At 47.9% G+C, this 8465-nt stretch overlaps 1 pseudogene; it reads left to right on the top strand.

Annotated features, from left to right (window-relative positions):
• Nucleotides 1-6755: 6755 nt before the first annotated feature.
• LOC123450236 lies at nucleotides 6756-8149 on the top strand (annotated as a pseudogene).
• Nucleotides 8150-8465: the final 316 nt, after the last annotated feature.

The following is an 8465-nucleotide window of genomic DNA, read 5'->3' as shown; positions in this document are numbered from 1 at the left end:
CCGAACCCGTAGGTCTACACACTTAAGGTTTGATGACGCTAGGGTTATAGGGAATTGTTATACGAGGTTTTCGAAGGATGTTCGGAGTCCCGGATGAGATCTCGGACGTGACGAGGAGCCTCGGAATGGTCCGGAGGTAAAGATTGATATATAGGACGGATGGTTTCGGACACCGAAAGTGTTTCGGGCATCACCGGTAACGTATCGGGACTACCAGGACCACCGGAGGTGGCCCCGGGGGTCCACCGAAAGGGGGCAACGACCCCGGGAGGCTAGATGGGCCAAGTGGGGAAGGGAACCAGCCCCTAGGTGGGCTGGTGCGCCCCCCCCCCCACTCAGCCCATGGCGCAGGGAGAGGGGAGAGGGGGGGAGCCCTAGCGCATGTGGGCCTAAGGCCCACCAGAGGGGTGCGCCACCCCTCCTCCTTGCCCTGGCCGCCGCACCTCCCATTTGGGGGGCTGCTGCACCACCTAGGGTGGGAACCCTAGGGGTGGCACCCCCTCTCCCCTCCCCCTATATATAGTGGGCACTTTTGGCCATTGGGGGACACACTTTTCCCTCTCCCTCGGTGCAGCCCCGCCCTTCTTTCTCCTTCTCTCTGCCGGTGCTTGGCGAAGCCCTGTCGGAAGACCTCGTCTCTCCATCGACACCACGCCGTCGTGCTGCTGGAGTTCTTCCCCAACCTCTCCCTCCTCCTTGCTGGATCAAGGTGCGGGAGACATCACCGGGCTGCAAGTGTGTTGAACGCGGAGGTGTCGTAGTTCGGCACTAGATCAGAATCACACCGCGATCTGAATCGCCGCGAGTACGACTCCATCAACCGCGTTCTAGTAACGCTTCCGCTTAGCAATCTTCAAAGGTATGAAGATGCACTCACCCCTCTCTCATTGCTGGTTTCTCCATAGGAAGATCTGAATATGCGTAGGATTTTTTTTTGAATTTATGCTACATTACCCAACATGTCCATGGCTCACGCTCATGTATTGCATGAAAGTTGAAAAGGTTTGAGAACACTAAAGTATGAAACAATTGCTTGGCTAAAACCGGGGTTGTGCATGATTTTAATACGTTGTGTGGGGAAGATGGAGCATAGTCAGACTATATGATTTTGTAGGGATAACTTTCTTTGGCCATGATATTTTGAGAAGACATGATTGCTTTGTTAGTATGCTTGAAATATTATTGTCTTTATGTCAAATGATAGACTATTGCTTCGAATCACTCGTGTTTTAGTATTCATGCCATGATTAGATTATATGATCAAGATTATGCTAGGTATCATTCCACAACAAAAATTATCTTTTTTATCATTTACCTACTCGAGGATGAGCAGGAATTAAGCTTGGGGATGCTGATACATCTCCGTCGTATCTATAATTTTTGATTGTTTCATGCCAATATTCTACAACTTTCATATACTTTTGGCAACTTTTTATACTATTTTTGGGACTAACATATTGATCCAGTGCCCAGTGCCAGTTCCTCTTTGTTGCATGTTTTTTTGCTTCGCAGAATATCCATACAAAATGAAGTCCAAACGTAATAAAAACTTACGTGGATTTTTTTGGAATATTTATGATTTTTGTGAAAAAGAATCAACGCGAGGCGATGCACGGAGTGCCCACAAGCCTTGTCGCCGCGGCCAGGGGGTGGGCCCGCGGCAGGCAGGCTTGTGGCCACTCCTTAAGACGGTTGGAGCCCTTCTTTCGCCGCAAGAAAGATAATATCCGGGAGAAAATCGTGTTAAAATTTCAGCCCAATCGGAGTTACGGATCTCCGGGAATTTAAGAAACGGTGAAACACAGAATCTGGGAGCGCAGATACAGAAGGACACAGAGAGAGAGATCCAATCTCGGAGGGGCTCTCGGCCCTCCGCCGCCATGGAGACCATGGACCAGAGGGGAAACCCTTCTCCCATCTAGGGAGGAGGTCAAGGAAGAAGAAGAAGGAGGGGGGCTCTCTCCCCCTCTCTCCCGGCGGCGTCGGAACGCCGCCTGGGACATCATCGTGTGACGGCGATCTACACCAACACCTCCGTCATCTTCACCAACATCTCCATCATCTTCCCCCATCTATATTCAGCGGTTCACTCTCCCGCAACCCGCTGTACCCTCTACTTGAACATGGTGCTTTATGCTACATATTATTATCCAATGATGTGTTGCTATCCTATGATGTCTGAGTAGATTATCGTTGTCTTATCGGTGATTGATGAATTGCTATGATTGGTTTAATTTGCTTGTGGTTATGTTGTTGTCCTTTGGTGCCCATCATATGATCGCGCGCGTGGATCACACCATAGGGTTAGTTGTATGTTGATAGGACTATGTATTGGCAGGCTAGAGTGACAGAAGCTTCAAACCTAGTATAGAAATTGATGCATATGGGATTGAAGGGGGACCAATATATCTTATTGTTATGGTTGGGTTTTACCTTAATGAACATTAGTAGTTGCGGACGCTTGCTAATAGTTCCAATCATAGGTGCATAGAATTCCAAGTAAGGGATGACATGCTAGCAGAGGCCTCTCCCACATGATACTTGCTATCGATCTAGTAACTTAGTCAATTGCTTAGGGACAATTCCGCAACTCCTACCACCACTTTTCCACACCCGTTAGACACTCGTAGTTGTTTCTTTATCTAACCAGCCCCTAGGTTTATTTACGTGTTCTTTACTTTCTTGCAAGCCTATCCTATCACTCCTACAAAGTACTTCTAGTTCCATACTTGTTCTAGGTAAAGCGAACGTAAAGTGTGTGTAGAGTTGTATCGGTGGTCGATAGAACTTGAGGGAATATTTGTCCTACCTTTAGCTCCTCGTTGGGTTCAACACTCTTACTTATCGAGAAAGGGTCCAATTGATCCCCTATACTTGTGGGTTATCAAGCGGCAGGTACCACGCGTCACCCGGCGCGCCTGCCGCCACAAGAAGTGAGGGTCTCTTCTCACATTCCATACCTCATGTGGTCTTTTTGACAATAGCACTCGGCTAGTGGTTTTTTGGACAAAGATTCGGCACTCTGTTGCCGTCAGTTTTCAAAACTTCTTCCGTTATTAGTTGCCGGTTCTCTTCGTTTTCGTCGTTGACCGTTTCGACACCAACCACACACGCACGCGCCCGCGACATCATCAAAAATATTATTTTTAAAAGAGTGTATAAAACTTTCTCGGATTGGGTTGAAACTTGGCATGCAGTCTTATTTTAATATAGGTAGACCGCCTGCCAAATTTCGTCGCAATCGGAGTCCATTTGATACCCGAACGGTCGACCGTAGCGGCACCGTCATTGGTTTATCGTCGGATGTTTTTCGGTGTTTTAAAATCTCGTTGCCGGGCCGCAAACTTCCCTCTCTTCCCCACCTAGCCGGTCTAAGACAGCCACCTAACTATAGGGTGCAGCCCATACCATCCTATCGCGATCTTACGGTCCCAATTCAGACAAAAATTGAAAACCCTAACCCCGTTTTTCCTATAAATAGACCCCTAGCCTTGAAACCCTAACCCTACCTTGAAATCCACGCCCACCAACCTTCAGCTGCCACTCCCACCTCCACCCGCCGGCCCGCAGGGCCCAGTTTGAGCCCGCCTGTGCCCATCTGGGCCCGGGTCAACTGTCGGCTTCCCCCGAGCTCGCCTCATGGGGAGGAGGCCCCGAGCCAGCTCCTCCCGAGCGAGCTGCGCCCGCCGCCATGATCCCAGCGCCGCCGTCCGGATCCCGCCGCCGCTCCGCGAGCCGCTCGAAGTAGCCCAAGCCAGAGCCACCCACAGCTTCATGCGCCAACCGTCGCGAGCTTTCGATCTGCGTCGCCTCCGGCCCCGTCTGCTTCCCGCCGCCGCCTGCTATAGCCAACCCCCGTGGCTGCCCTGCCAGTTCAGCCGCCCCCTGCGCCGCGAGGCCTCGCCGTTGTGCTGTCGTCGCTCGGCCCGTCGGATCGGGAGCGGTGAGCGTGAGCGCGGTTCGAGCGTTGACCAGCGGCTGGGCCGGCCTCCCTCCGCAGCCTAGCGCGGCCCCGTCGCCCTCTCTCCTCCAAGCACAGCCGCCGACCCATCTGTAGCAGCCTCGCAAGCCGGCCTACTCCACCACCGAGTCGGCCCGTGTGGCCCAAGGTGATCCACCCCGAACCCATGTATCCCTCACCCCAAGAGCGATTTAACTATATGTTGCCATGCTCTGTTTCGGCCCGGTTGCACGGCCCATGCGTTATTTTTTTGTCCTACGAATTTATCCAATTTTAGAAAAACACATATTTTTCAAACGCCCGTAGTTTTTAAACCGTGCGTCGGATCGCGACAAGTTAGATATGTAAAACATGTAGATTTTCGCTTAGAATAATATTTTCCAGCTCTCATGCATGTTTAAAGCTGTTTAGTGTGTTGTTTGCATTGGTCTGCGTGACAACGTGATAGAAATGATTTAGACCGTAGTTAATTAATCGTAAATCCGTTGGAGATGAGCCATATATGTAAATGGACTAGAACGATGAGTAGAATCACGTGAACCACTTTGTTTTGCGGTTTAACAAACTTAAAATGTGTTTAGGACAGATCTGGACAGATTACAAAGCTAACATGCGGGGTCATTTCGGAGACGCTATATGTCGTTTCCGACCTTATTTAAAATGCCTAGATAGGTAGATTATTTGTGCTTTACCCCTTGCCATGTTTAACAAAATTTAATATTACCGTGTACCTAAACGGGAGTGAGCTAAATAATTAAATGTGGTGTTCCGTCAATATGCAACTCGTTGCATATTGAGCTTCATTTAATGTGTAGTGTTCGCGTGAGGTGAATTGTCATGCCATGCCTTGCATTTTTGAAACTGGTCATGCATCATATGTGTTGTGCATCATATCGTGCAAGTGTCATGGTGAATATTGTGTGTTGATGCTTGTTTCCGGTTTGCTTCGTCTTGATAGAGTTCCGCAAGCGTGTCAGAATGTGAGGACCCGTTCGACTATGTTGGTCCGTCTGCTTTAGGGAGTCATTCTTCTTCCAAACAGGATCTCAGGCAAGATGAACATTTTCCAAGATATCATTACTATCATTGCCATGCTAGTTGTATCGTTTCTTTCGCTATGTCTCGCTACCTACCACCTGTTAAATATCAGCCTTCCAACATTGCCATGAAAACCTTCAGCCTTCCTACAACCTAGCAAACCACTGATTGGCTATGTTACTGCTTGCTTAACCATGTGTTAGCGTTGCTAGTTGCAAATGTAGTTGCTTCCATGTGAAAACATGGGTTCCTTCTTATATCGCCATATGATTCCTAAATTAATTTAATGCACCTATGTACTTGGTAAAAGGTGGAAGGCTCGACCTTTTTAGCCTGGTGTTTTGTTCCACATTTGTCGCCTTAGTTTCGGCTACCGGTGTTATCTTCCATAAATGAGTGCTCCTAACATGCTTGGGGTTGTTATGAGGACCCCCTAGATTCTCGTTTTGGGATAAAGCTCGTCTGGAAGGCCCAACATTGGTACTATATTTGCCCAACATAATAATTCTGTTAATACTGAAAACATAGGGCATCATGAACCCGATGAGTAATTCAACATAATACAGTGGGGCCAGTGCAGATGGTGTTGGTCCCAAATAGAGCAGCTTATTAACGCTACCCGGGGCAACTTGGCGTCTGGCGTGGTAACCATCCGTCGTGTCCTGAGAACGAGATACGCGGCTCCTATCGGGATCGTCGACACGTCGGGCAGTCTTGCCGGACTTGTTTTACCTTTCTCGAGCGTCTTGTGTGAGGGATTCCGAGGATTCTCTGGGTTATCTCGAGGTTGAGGTTTTCCAATAGGAACCCGAGGAGATCACGGGTTTCTGTGATCGAGGTCATTCCCTTGCAGCGTGTGGTAGTATGTGATGGACTAGTTGGAGCACTCCTAGAGGGTTAAATCTTTCGGAAAGTCGTGCCCGTGGTTATGTGGCAATGTGGAAACTTTGTTTAACATCCGGTTCTAGAAAACATGAAGTAAGCTTAATTAAAATATGCCAACTGAGTGCATAATCGTGACTGTCTCTTTCGTGAGCTCCTTCTCCGATTGAGGACACGATGGGGTTATGTCTGACATAAGTAGGTATTCAGGATCATTCATTTGATCATCAGTAGTTCATGTCCGCTATGTGTAGATCACCCCCCCTCTTTTATTCTTGTACTCATAAGTTAGCCACCTAAAATAAATACTTAGTCCCTTGTTGCAGCTTCATCACTTAACCATATCTCACCCATTAAGCTTTGCTAGTCTTGATACCTTTGGAAATGAGATTGCTTAGTCCATGTGGCTCACAGATTACTACAACACCAGTTGCAGGTACAGGTAAGGAGTTACTTTGACGTGAGCGCGTTGATTGTGCTATTTGGAGTTTCTTCTTCTTCTTCGTCGATCTAGGATGGGCTTCAGGCCGGCAACCTGGGATAGCAAGGATGGATGTCGTTCTTTTATCATTTGTTTTCGTCCGTAGACGGACCCTGCTCTTCTTCATGATGATTAGATGTATTTTGCTGATGTGACTCTGATGTAGCTAGTGGCGAGTGTAAGCCAACTCCTTATACTCATGTTTTCAGTACATGTACTTGTAACGATATCCATTCTTGTGAAACGACGAGATGTGTTTCTATCCCTGTCGAGGCCCTCGCACCAGAATAAGGATAGGACCGCATCTTGGGCGTTACACAGCAGCAACACCACTCCCCGGCAGCTGTTTCTCCCCTTCTTCCTCGACTCCGTCCGGCCATCCTCGTCTCTGCCATGTCTCCACCGACACCGAAGATGGTAAGCTACCCCTCTCCCTCCTCTGTTATGTGATAGGTCGTTCGACAAGAGCATTTAGGGTCGATAGCGTTTGCCCTAACCGCACGATGGATGTGGCTTAGGTTGTGGATGAACGGTCGAAGCTTCTAGTTCAGGCAGCATCGCTCATAGCTGTGGTTCAGGCCTGGATCCTATTGGTCCATAAGAGAGCTGTCCGTCGGAATGAGAAACCTCTCATCCGGTATGGTCCGATGTTAATCCGGGAACAATAGATGATGACCAATCTGAACTACATCTACAACCGCAATGACACAGATGCTCTATGGATGCTTAGAATGAAGAGAGCCCCTTTCAGCAGACTTGTGAAGACGTTTAGGAGCAGGGGGCTGCTACAAGATAGCATCAACACTACTGTGGATGAGCAAGTGGCCATGTTCCTCCATGTTGTTGGTCATAACTAGAGGTTCAGGGTTGTACACAACACCTTCAGGAGATCAATGGAGACCATCTCCAGGTACTTCAAGCAAGTGTTGTATGTCGTTGGGGAGCTCAGAGGAGAGATGATCAAGTCACCAACCGGCCGAACTCCTACCAAGATTCGCAGTAGCCCAAGATGGTACCCATACTTCAAGGCAAGCACTTATACAGTATGTAGTTCATGCCTTGATGTGTTGTTATTGTTCTTCTATGGACTAACAACATATTGTAATGCCATTTCAGGATTGCATTGGAGCAATAGATGGTACTCATGTCACCGCCAAAGTGTCGATGTCACAAGCTGCAACATATAGAGGGAGGAACACTACACAAGCCAAAATGTGTTAGCTGTTGTTGACTTCGATCTGAAGTTCACATATGTGCTGGCTGGCTGGTAAGGTTCAACATATGATGCTAACATTCTCAGTGACAACATGAGTCGTCATGATGGCATCAACATCCCCGATGGCAAGTTCTACCTTAAAGATGCTGGCTATGCATGTCGGCCAGGTGTCCTTCAACCCTTCAGGAAAACCAGGTACCATCTATACGAGTTTGCTGGTAGGAACTATCTTAGGACTCCTCAAGAACTGTTCAACCTCAGACACTCCAGCCTTAGAGTGACTGTTGAGAGGGCCTTTGGAGCTGTGAAGAACAGGTTTAAGATCCTGGGTCAGAAGCTATTCCACCCTTACCCTACCCATGTGAAGCTTGTTCTTGCATGTTGCATCATTCATAATTGGATCCTGCAATGGGGAGTTGATAAATTTGTGCCGGAGGAGGAAGATGTGACTCCTCATGAGGTGATCAACTCCAGCCATGGTGTGGAGGCGTTCGACAACGAAACGTGAAAGAACAAAAGGTTGGAGTGGGCTCAGGCAATGCGGAATAACAGAGATCAGACAAGGATCTGAAGCAGAAGAACAAGAGGAAGAAGAAGAAAGAGGCAGCAGAAGCGAGGAAGAGGAAGCACCTTAGTTAGCATCATTGAACTATCCTTATTCAACCATGTTGGCTCTTAATAACTTGTACTGTCATTTGCTAGCAGCTAGAATAAAACTACCGTTTGTTTTCTAGCTAGGACAAAACAATGCTCAGCGTGTGTGGTAAGATCATCATTTGTAAGAAGCGGTGATCACATCTTTAACCGTTTACAACCAAACAATATGTTGATTGTTTAACAACAAATGATGCACGTAACCAAACAACATGCTGACTAATTAATTTCCT

This window comes from Hordeum vulgare, chromosome 4H (genome assembly GCF_904849725.1).
Source record: "Hordeum vulgare subsp. vulgare chromosome 4H, MorexV3_pseudomolecules_assembly, whole genome shotgun sequence".
Classification (NCBI taxonomy): Eukaryota; Viridiplantae; Streptophyta; class Magnoliopsida; order Poales; family Poaceae; genus Hordeum; species Hordeum vulgare.
The sequence above is the reverse complement of the archived record's forward strand: the minus strand, read 5'-3'. Positions and strand labels throughout refer to the sequence as shown.